General features: G+C 48.3%; 1 long non-coding RNA gene across 1 annotated transcript; it reads right to left on the bottom strand.

The window, feature by feature from the left end:
- Nucleotides 1–2,429: 2,429 nt before the first annotated feature.
- LOC146357004 (uncharacterized) lies at nucleotides 2,430–5,186 on the bottom strand. Its single transcript, XR_014786552.1, has 3 exons — nucleotides 4,907–5,186; nucleotides 4,084–4,178; nucleotides 2,430–3,301 (listed from the first exon to the last, which is right to left on the bottom strand). It is a non-coding gene; the product is annotated as an uncharacterized LOC146357004 (long non-coding RNA).
- Between the last annotated feature and the right edge of the window lie 3,844 nt (nucleotides 5,187–9,030).

Here is a 9,030-nt window from a genome sequence, read left to right as displayed (position 1 = left end):
ATACGTTGCTACTGGGAAAACCATAGCTTTGATTAGACGGCAAGGTGATGTCTCTGCTTCTTACTATGCTGTCTAGGTTTGCCACAGCTTTCCTCCCAAGGAGCAAGTCTCTTTTAATTTCATGGCTACAGTCACCGTCTGCGGTGATCTTGGAGCCCAAGAAAATAAAATCTGTCACTGCTTCCATTTCTTCCCCTTCTATATGCCAGGAAGTGATGGGGCCAGATGCCATGATCTTCGTTTTTTTAATGTTGAGTTTCAAACCAGCTTTTGCACTCTCCACTTTCACCCTCAACAAGAGGCTCTTTAGCTCCTCTTCGCTTTCTGCCATTAGGGTGGTATCATCTGCGTATCTGAGGTTGTTGATAATTCTCCTGGCAATCTTAATTCCGACCTGTGATTCATCCAACCCGGCGTTTCTCATGATGTACTCTGCATATAAATTAAATAAGCAGGGTGACAATATACAGCCTTGTCGTACTCCTTTCCTAATTTTGAACCAATCGGTTGTTCCATGTCTGGTTCTTACTGTTGCTTCTTGACCCTCGTACAGGTTTCTCAGGAGACAGGTAAGTTGGTCTGGTACCCCCATCTCTTTCAGAATTTGCCAGAGTTTGTTGTGATCCACACAATCAAAGGCTTTAGCGTAGTCAATGAAGCAAAAATAGACGTTTTTCTGGAATTCTCTTGCTTTCTCCATGATCCAGCGAATGCTGGCGATTTGATCTCTAGTTCCTCTGCCTCTTCGAAACCCAGCTTGTACTTCCGGTAGTTCTCGGTTCACATACTGCTGAAGCCTAGCTTGTAGGATTTTGAGCATCACTTTGCTGGCATGTGAAATGAGTGCAATTGTACAGTAGTCTGAACACTCTTTGGCATTGTCCTTCTTTGGAATTGGAATAATAAAAACAATACAGAGAATGAAATACATAAAAATACAAATATACTTTTTTAAAACCAAGGATTAATAATAAAAACAGAGAGCTGTGTTAACTATGAAAAGCTCAATGGAACAGTATCATCTTCACCAGCCACCTAAAAGACACTAAAGAGGAGGCTATCTTAATCTCCCTAGGGAGGGAATTCTGCTACTGGGGTCAGCTACACACAAGGTTCTGTTGCAAGTACCCACCAATCTTGCCTTTCTGTGAGGCGGGACCTCACATGAGGTGAGGCCTTTCTACATGAGGCATTTCTTGTGTGCTTATGATTCCTCACATATGGTAGATTGCGGGTGCTTTACATGACGTTGTCATCCTCCAGTGCCTCTCCCATTCTTTGCAACCATTATAGCATTTGTTTTGTTTTTTCCTAATGAGGAAAGTCTGGTGTTTCTGTGAATGATGGCATAAAACACTGGTGTATTTGCAATTCTGCTATACCACAGTGCCACCTAGTGGTTGCGTAACGGAACATATGGAAGGAGAAAGAAACCCGCCGGCAAAAAAAACACGTGTAAGGAACCAATCTTAATCCCACAAGGAATCCAGAAGCAGAAGCCTCAGTAAAATGGCGAGTATAAAGCCTCATGTAGAGAAGCCCGATGAATGCAGATTTCAGGCAGGCTCATATGAGAGGAAGCAGTCTTTCAGAGATCCCATCCCCAAGCCCTTTAGGGCTTTATACGTTTATTTAGGAAAGCCTGTACAGGACACAGAAAGCTTGGCGGGGGGGAGGGCAGATAGCTCAGTAGACTGCCTGCAAATTTCAAACCATTTGGCTGGAAAATAGAGAAGTTACAGGCTGAATTTCCCATTGAAATCAGTGGAAAAACAAATGAATGAATGAACAAATAATGAATGAACGAGTGAAATTCAAACAAACGGAGAACGTTCTAAAATCAAGGATGGAGATAGTGAAGGCTGGTGGCTTCAATTTCAGTGGGGCTGTGAATCCACTCCAGGTTTCAGCCAGAACCAGCTGGAACTCTAAGGCAGCTGTCCACGGTGCTTAACCTATCGGGGGGGGAAATAATGGCTTCTTTTCCCCCCATTCATTTTTTGTTTTAAAAGTTCCATTTATCACAATGGTGTGGAATATGTGGCCCTCCAGGGGTTGTTGGACTGCAGCTCCCATGAGCCCTCACCATTGGCTATGCTAGCTACAGCCCATGGGAGTTGCAGTCCAACAACATCTGGAGGGCCACATGTTCCACACCTCTGTAATAAATGGAACTTTTAAAACAAAAAATGAATGGGGGGGAAAGAAGCCATGATTCTTTCCCTTGCAGCTGTGTACATTCCTTTAAAAACAAATGGGGAGGGGGGAAAGAAGCCATTTTATAACACGCTTATAACAAGTTATGCAAATAATTCCCATAATTCCCAGTTTCCCAAGATGCACTCAGTGTAGGGCCCCTGTAGGGCCCACAGGGATGCAGCACCGGCACTTTTTCCTTAGCAGAGATGCCGGTGTCATCTCCCCCGCCTTCATAATTCCCTGCTCCCTCAGAGCTTAGCTGCAATCCTCACAGTAGCTAGGGGGAAATAACATTTCCCAGCAACCATATATTGTTGGCTGTTGCAAAGCAAAGCATTCTGGGAAGGCCTGGGGCTTCTTCACACGGAGCTTTTATCCTGCTGTTCAGATGGGCTACTCATGGAAGTTTGCGGGTCGTAGATGACGTTGTCAACCTCCAGGGTGCCTCCTGCATTTTATTAAAAAGATTGGAGATAATGAGCTATCAGATTACTAGGGTTGTGCGTGGACCCCCTGATCTGACCTGGAAGCCGCTTTGGGGCTTCTGGGGCAGGCCCAGTTCGGCTTGGGTTGATCTGGGGGTAGCCCTGACCTGTCTCAGCCTATGAAGCTGAAGTGGGATTCAGACATCCAAATCTCGCGACAGCCCCCCCCCCCAACGTGCTGCCTAGCCACCAGCAAATTACTTGGGCCCTTGTTCCATGGGGCGGGGTGCTGCCGCCAGGTAAGCCATGACTGCTGCTGCCACTGGGGGAACCGCTGCTCGGGAAACTGCTGCCCGTCGCAGCCCACCAACCAACAACAGGCACAAGGGCAGGAGTCGCCCTCCAACTGCGCCCTCTCCCTTCCTTGCAAGGAGGGGAGGGTGCCTGGTTGGGGGACGACTCCTGCCAATGAGGGTGGGCTGCCGCTGCTGACACCACCAGCTCCTAGGCCCTCTGGACGCACGCTGGCAGCCGTCATGTTCCGCGGAATGAGGATATCCATTTCCCCAGCGTTTGCACCGCGGTTGTGCCCACGAGTGGCAGATCCATGATTTTTCTGGTTCAGTCCATGGAGGCAGATGTGCTCTGTGATACGATGGTGGTTTGGGGGATTCGCTCTGCAAAAATCATATGAAATCATGAGGATCCCTTTTTGACTTTATGGATCCCCGTTTTACCCAGTCCCCACAGCATGCACTTGCTTCTCGGCTTCGTTCTGCTGAAGGAGAGTGGGAAGGGTTAAGGCTTCCTCTGCCCTGCCTGGCAGAGACCGGGGCAGTTGCTCCTAGTGGCTAGGACTGGAATGGAGAGAGAAATGCCATGGAGCTTCCCTTTCAGCTCCTGTCCCATCCTGCCGCCGCTGCTGCTACCATCATCGCACACAATGGCAGCTCATCAGGGCAGCAGGAGGCTGCTCAATTATCAGGCAGTTTGTGCACCCCAATGGACCATCTTGCACCCCCCCCCGGGGTGCGTGCGCCCCACCGGGGTGCGTGTGCCCCACTTTGGAGACCACTGCTCTAGCCAAATAACGTTCAGACAGTCCTCTCCTCTACAGTAACACCACCTCTCTCTCAAAGAGCAAAATGAGGCTGACTCACAGCAAAGCTTACTCCCTCCTCCCTCTCCTCTCCCCTTCCCCTGCATCTCCCAGTGGCCAGATCTTTCTCAAATTGATACATTTGGCACCTCTGCATCATCTAGCCTTTCCCCCTCCCTCCTCCTGTCCCTCTGCCTGATCTTTCAGAAGTCGATACATTTTGGAGACAGCCTGTCTAGGCTGCTCAGAAGGCATAAGGAAAGCTCCGAATATACAAGGCAGATGAGACGCTTCATGGAGGGAGGACCTGCTTCACTTCGGGGCGCCTTGGCGCTGGTCTGATCGGCTTCGATGACGTACCTCCAAATCAGCCTGCTTCACCTCGTTATGCAGGCTTTGGACCAAAGTGGTGCACAGCCCTACAAATTACCCCACTTGTGTTCCACTTGAGTTTCCTAGTGAAAAGACAAAAAGCCGCAATAAGAGGCGCTAGACCAATGAAACATATGGAAGACTCTGGTAAGGGGGGAAAGGAGGGGGAAAAGCAGGGAGAGGAAGCACATGTAGAGGGAGTCCATCATGATCCTGCATTTAAAATGGAGGCATAAAGCCCTGTTTTGAATGTGGCATTTTAGGCTGCTGTAGAGATGCTCCTGGTCTTGAGTGGGCAATGAGACCCATTAGCTTTACACAGCACGGGGAAGGCTGATAGTGTTCAGCAATCTGTTCTTTAGGGAAGCTTGTCCGCTAGGGCTGATATTCTCAAAGAAGAACCCCTAATAATTTTCCAAATTCCTGATAAGCTTCCAAATTCTTATGCACCAGAGGAGTTTGAAAATGACTGGCCTATGTAATGCACAAACAAAACTACCACCTAGTCGGCCTCTCTGCTGCGTCTTTCAGTCTCCACTAGGTGGCACATTCGTGTTTTCTCTGAGTACCTCCCGTCCCGCCCCCACTGTTTTCTCTGAGTACCTCTGTCCACGCAACCCATGCAAATATACTGAAGCTGTGTGAGGGGGGATTGGAACTGCAGATGCATCCAACGTGCATTCGCTAGGCTGCGCAAAAACAGACCCTAGATGCATACAACCTGAACACACATAGGATTGTGTGGGCACAATCTAGGACCCTGGCTTTTTTTCTGGGAACCCAATTGCATCTTCAGAGACCGCATGCGTACAGTTTTCATGTGCCTACGGCAGCGGAGGCTGGTGGCTCTGATTTCAGTGAGGTGATGAATCTGCTCCAGGTTTCCATCAGAACCAGTCAGAATTCTAAGGGAGCCATCCAAGGTGCTTCTGCACTGGAAGCTTAGTTTGTGTGTTTTTGTAATGAACTGCAGACAGGTTAAGAAGGAATTATAGGGAAGCAGCACGATCTTTGGAAGTCTCAAGGCAGAGACACACCAGGCCCACACGCTCAGCAAGGACAGACGTCACGGCCTCCATCAGCAAGCTTCAGTTTCCAGAATCCCAGACACATAAGGCGTAAACTCACTTATCTCTGGTTGCCACATGCAGCCCCTAATCAGGATGCTCAGTTGCGCAAAGTGCAGCTTCACGTGCTTCACAAGTGTTAGTCAGTGGGAGAGCCATTAGGCCGTTGTTTACCTAAAGCCGCATTAGGATGTATTTTGTGTCACACCCATGAGAAGCCTGGAGCTGGTGTGCCCAGGTGAAGAGTGGTAAACTCTGTGCCAAGAGAGCTGGAAAAATCAGCCATCAGGATTTCGATCTGGGGGAGATCGGGGTCATGGTGCTATGAATTCAGCAGTGCTTGCCTGTGTGGATGTTTCCATACCTCCATGTAATCTCTGTTCAAAGTGTGAACCTGGTGCTTACAAAGGCACGTTGTGGATCCAGTGTTGTCCCCTCCAATGGGAAATGGCCCTTTAAAGCAGGGGTGCTTTCTGCATGCAGTCAGTTCAGGTATTTATCCCTCCCTGGCAGCCAACAGGTTGGGAAGGGAGAGAGAGGGAACAGGGAGTGGCAGAAAGAAAGAAAGAAAGAAAGAAAGAAAGAAAGAAAGAAAGAAAAGGGGTCCAGCGGACGCTGGTGGCTCTGATGTCAGTGGGGCTGTGAATCCGCTCTGGGTTTCAGTCAGAACACTAAAGGAGCTATCCAAGGTGCTGGACCCAATCCGCAAAATAGGCTCAGCACCTTGGATAGATCCTTTAGAGTTCTGACTGAAACCCGGAGCGGGTTCACCACCCCTTGGATAGTTCTGACCCACCCACTTCTGCTTCTCGTCCTGCCCACTTCTGCTATCATCCGCTCCCACCACCAACACATGGCCCCCGACAGATTACCCCTGCAGGAATGTGGCCCTCAGCAGAAACACCCCCGCTTTAAAGGCTGCCCAGACCATCCCACTGTCTGCGGAAGGAAGGTATGCGCAAAACAATATTCTACCCCATTGTGGGCCACAGATAGAGATCTACTGGGGTTACGTCAATGCCTATTTGCCAATGCACCCATGCATGCGGTGCGTGTATATTTGCGAAGTCCTTTGCGGAGGATGAATCTTTAGTGACAAGCAGCCCTGTATAAATAAATATACAGTAGTCTGTTGAGGCAGTATTTCTCTAACAATCAGCAAACTCTCGACAACATTTCCCATGTTTTAGCCTCACAATTTGACTACTGCGATCATTAGACATTAGGTTTATTTTTTTCTTGCTTTTTGGTTGCCCCAATAAACTTCTCATGACTGCTGGATGGAAAATCCCATGAATGTGTCAAACTCCCTCTCTGCTCATCATTCTGCAGCCCCTTCCTCCAGGCACATTTCTCCCAGCTGGGCTCCCTTTCAGTCTCAGAGTCCGGCTGAACGAATGGTAGGAGGAATAGGGGAACAGAATGCGGGGAGGTAAACACTGGGTCCGGCAAAACATGGGCTGCATGCAGCCCCTGGCCTTTTTGCACCCCGCCCCCCAAGTCAATGCCACTGCTGGACTGCTGCAAAATTTTGGCAGCGCGTATTTATTGATTTGGCTTGTACCTCACCTTTCTACCAAAAGGAAATGTCACTTAAGGCAGCTTACAATCACAATGGATAAAAACAATAACAAAACAAGTAACTAAGACACAATTAAAAACACAACAATAACAGAGCAAAAAGAGCATCCAACGCAGCAGATCCGCTTACACACCAAAGGTGCACTTGAATAAAAAGGCCTCTCTGCTGCCCTGTGGGTGGAAGAACAGCAGAGAGGGAGTGAACCTAGCTTCCCTCAGCATGCCCAGGAGTTCCACAGCCTCGCCACCAAATGCGGTAGTGTCCAAAAAAGCCGCATTTTCACTTTCACACCATGTTCAAGGTGTGCAAGGAGCACGAGCCTTCTTCTAATTCAAAGGCCTATTGAGGCCAGCGTTCTATTCCCCATAGTTCTTTCCTGCTCATGTTTTGTTGTTGTTCAGTCATGTCCGACTCTTCGTGACCCCAAGTACCATAGCACGGCAGGCCTTCCTGTCCTGCGCTGTCTTCCAGAGCGTGCTCAAGTTCATATTCATTGCAACGGTGATGCTATCTAGCCATCTCATCCTCTGCCGTCCCCTTCTCCTTTTGCCCTCAGTCTTTCCCAGCATCAGGGTCTTTTCCAGAGAGTTTTCTCTTCGCGTTAGGTGGCCAAAATATTGGAGCTTCAGCTTCAGTATTTGTCCTTCCAAGGAGCACTCAGAGTTGATTTCCTTTAGGATGGATTGATTGGACCTCCTTGCAGTCCAGGGGACTTGTAAGAGTCTTCTCCAGCACCACAGTTCGAAAGTATCAATTCTTCGGCACTCAGCCTTCCTTATAGTCCAGCTCTCACAGCCATACGTTACTACTGGGCCTGCTCATGTTGTTGTTGTTGTTCAGTCGTTCAGTCGTGTCCGACTCTTCGTGACCCCATGGACCACAGCACGCCAGGCCTTCCTGTCCTGCGCTCTCTCCCGGAGCGTGCTCAAGTCCATATTCATTGCATCCGTGATGCTATCTAGCCATCTCATCCTCTGCTGTCCCCTTCTCCTTTTGCCTTCAGTCTTTCCCAGCATCAGGGTCTTTTCCAGAGAGTTTTCTCTTCGCATTAGGTGGCCAAAATATTGGATACTGCTCATGTTACCCCTCAACTAATATTGCAAGGCTTCCTGCCTCTGATATTGAGATAAGATAGAGCCATCACGATCAGTAGCCATTGATTGCTATATCCTCAATGAATTTGTCTAGCCCTCTTGGGATCTTGGTCTGATCCAGCCTGGCTCTTCTTATGTTCTTCGAAATTGGTGGCCATCACATCTTGTAGTGGTGAAATCCATAGTATGTGCTGTGTACACTTCCTTTTGCCTGTCCTGAAGCTCCCACCATTCAGCCTCATTAGGAACATTAGGTAGCTGCCATATACTGAATCTGACCACTGGTCCCTCTAGCCCAGTATTGTCAACACTGACTGGCAGCAGCTCTCCAAGGTTTCAAGCAGGAGTCCTTCCTGGCCCTACTGGAGACGTTGGGGATCGAACCTGGGACCTTCTGCCTGCAAAGCAGCTGCTCTACCACGGAGCTACAGTCCTTCATTGGATGACCCCAAGTTCTAGTATTATGAGAGACATTTCCGTAGCCACTTTCTCCACACCATGCATAATTTGAGACACCTCAATCATGCAGTCACTTCGAGCCTTTCTACACAAGGCTTTTACTGTGCGCTCATGATTCCTCACTCATGGTAGTTTGCAGGTCCTTTAAATCCTCCTCCTCCAGGGTCTCTCCTGCCCTTTGCAACCATTTCCCTGACTTTTTCTTTTTTAGATTGAGGAAAGTATGGTATTGTTTAAAAATGGCGGAATGAGACTCTCCTGTAATTGGGCAATTCTGCTATACCACAGCGCCACCTAGTGGCTGTGAAACATATAGTAAAGCAGAGAAAGAAACCCCTTGGGAAAAAACACATGTAAAGGAGCTGATCTTAATCCGGCAAAGTATCCAGAAGCAGAATCCTCAGTAAAAGTGCAGGTTAAAAGTCTCATGTTGAAACGCTCTTATTTGCCTTTTCTCTAAGCTAAACAGTGCCCAACTTTGTAACCTTTCCCCATAGGGAGTGGCTCCAGTCCCTGATAATTTTTCATGCCGTTTTCTGCAAATAGCAGTGGAATTGAAAGCCAGCATATGACAGGAATTTGTTGTATTATTTATATATATAAAAAGTTTAAAATGTTCAAAAAAGTCAGTAACCCTGGCTCTTCTCTGCCTATGATCTCTGAACAAAATCCAGAGCCACTACAGTATTGAACCTGGCCAGGCTGCAAAGCTGTCATTTGATTCCTGACTTTC

This window comes from Heloderma suspectum, chromosome 1, assembly GCF_057233095.1.
Source record: "Heloderma suspectum isolate Gila_16-S chromosome 1, 16-S_ref, whole genome shotgun sequence".
Classification (NCBI taxonomy): Eukaryota; Metazoa; Chordata; class Lepidosauria; order Squamata; family Helodermatidae; genus Heloderma; species Heloderma suspectum.
The sequence above is the reverse complement of the archived record's forward strand: the minus strand, read 5'-3'. Positions and strand labels throughout refer to the sequence as shown.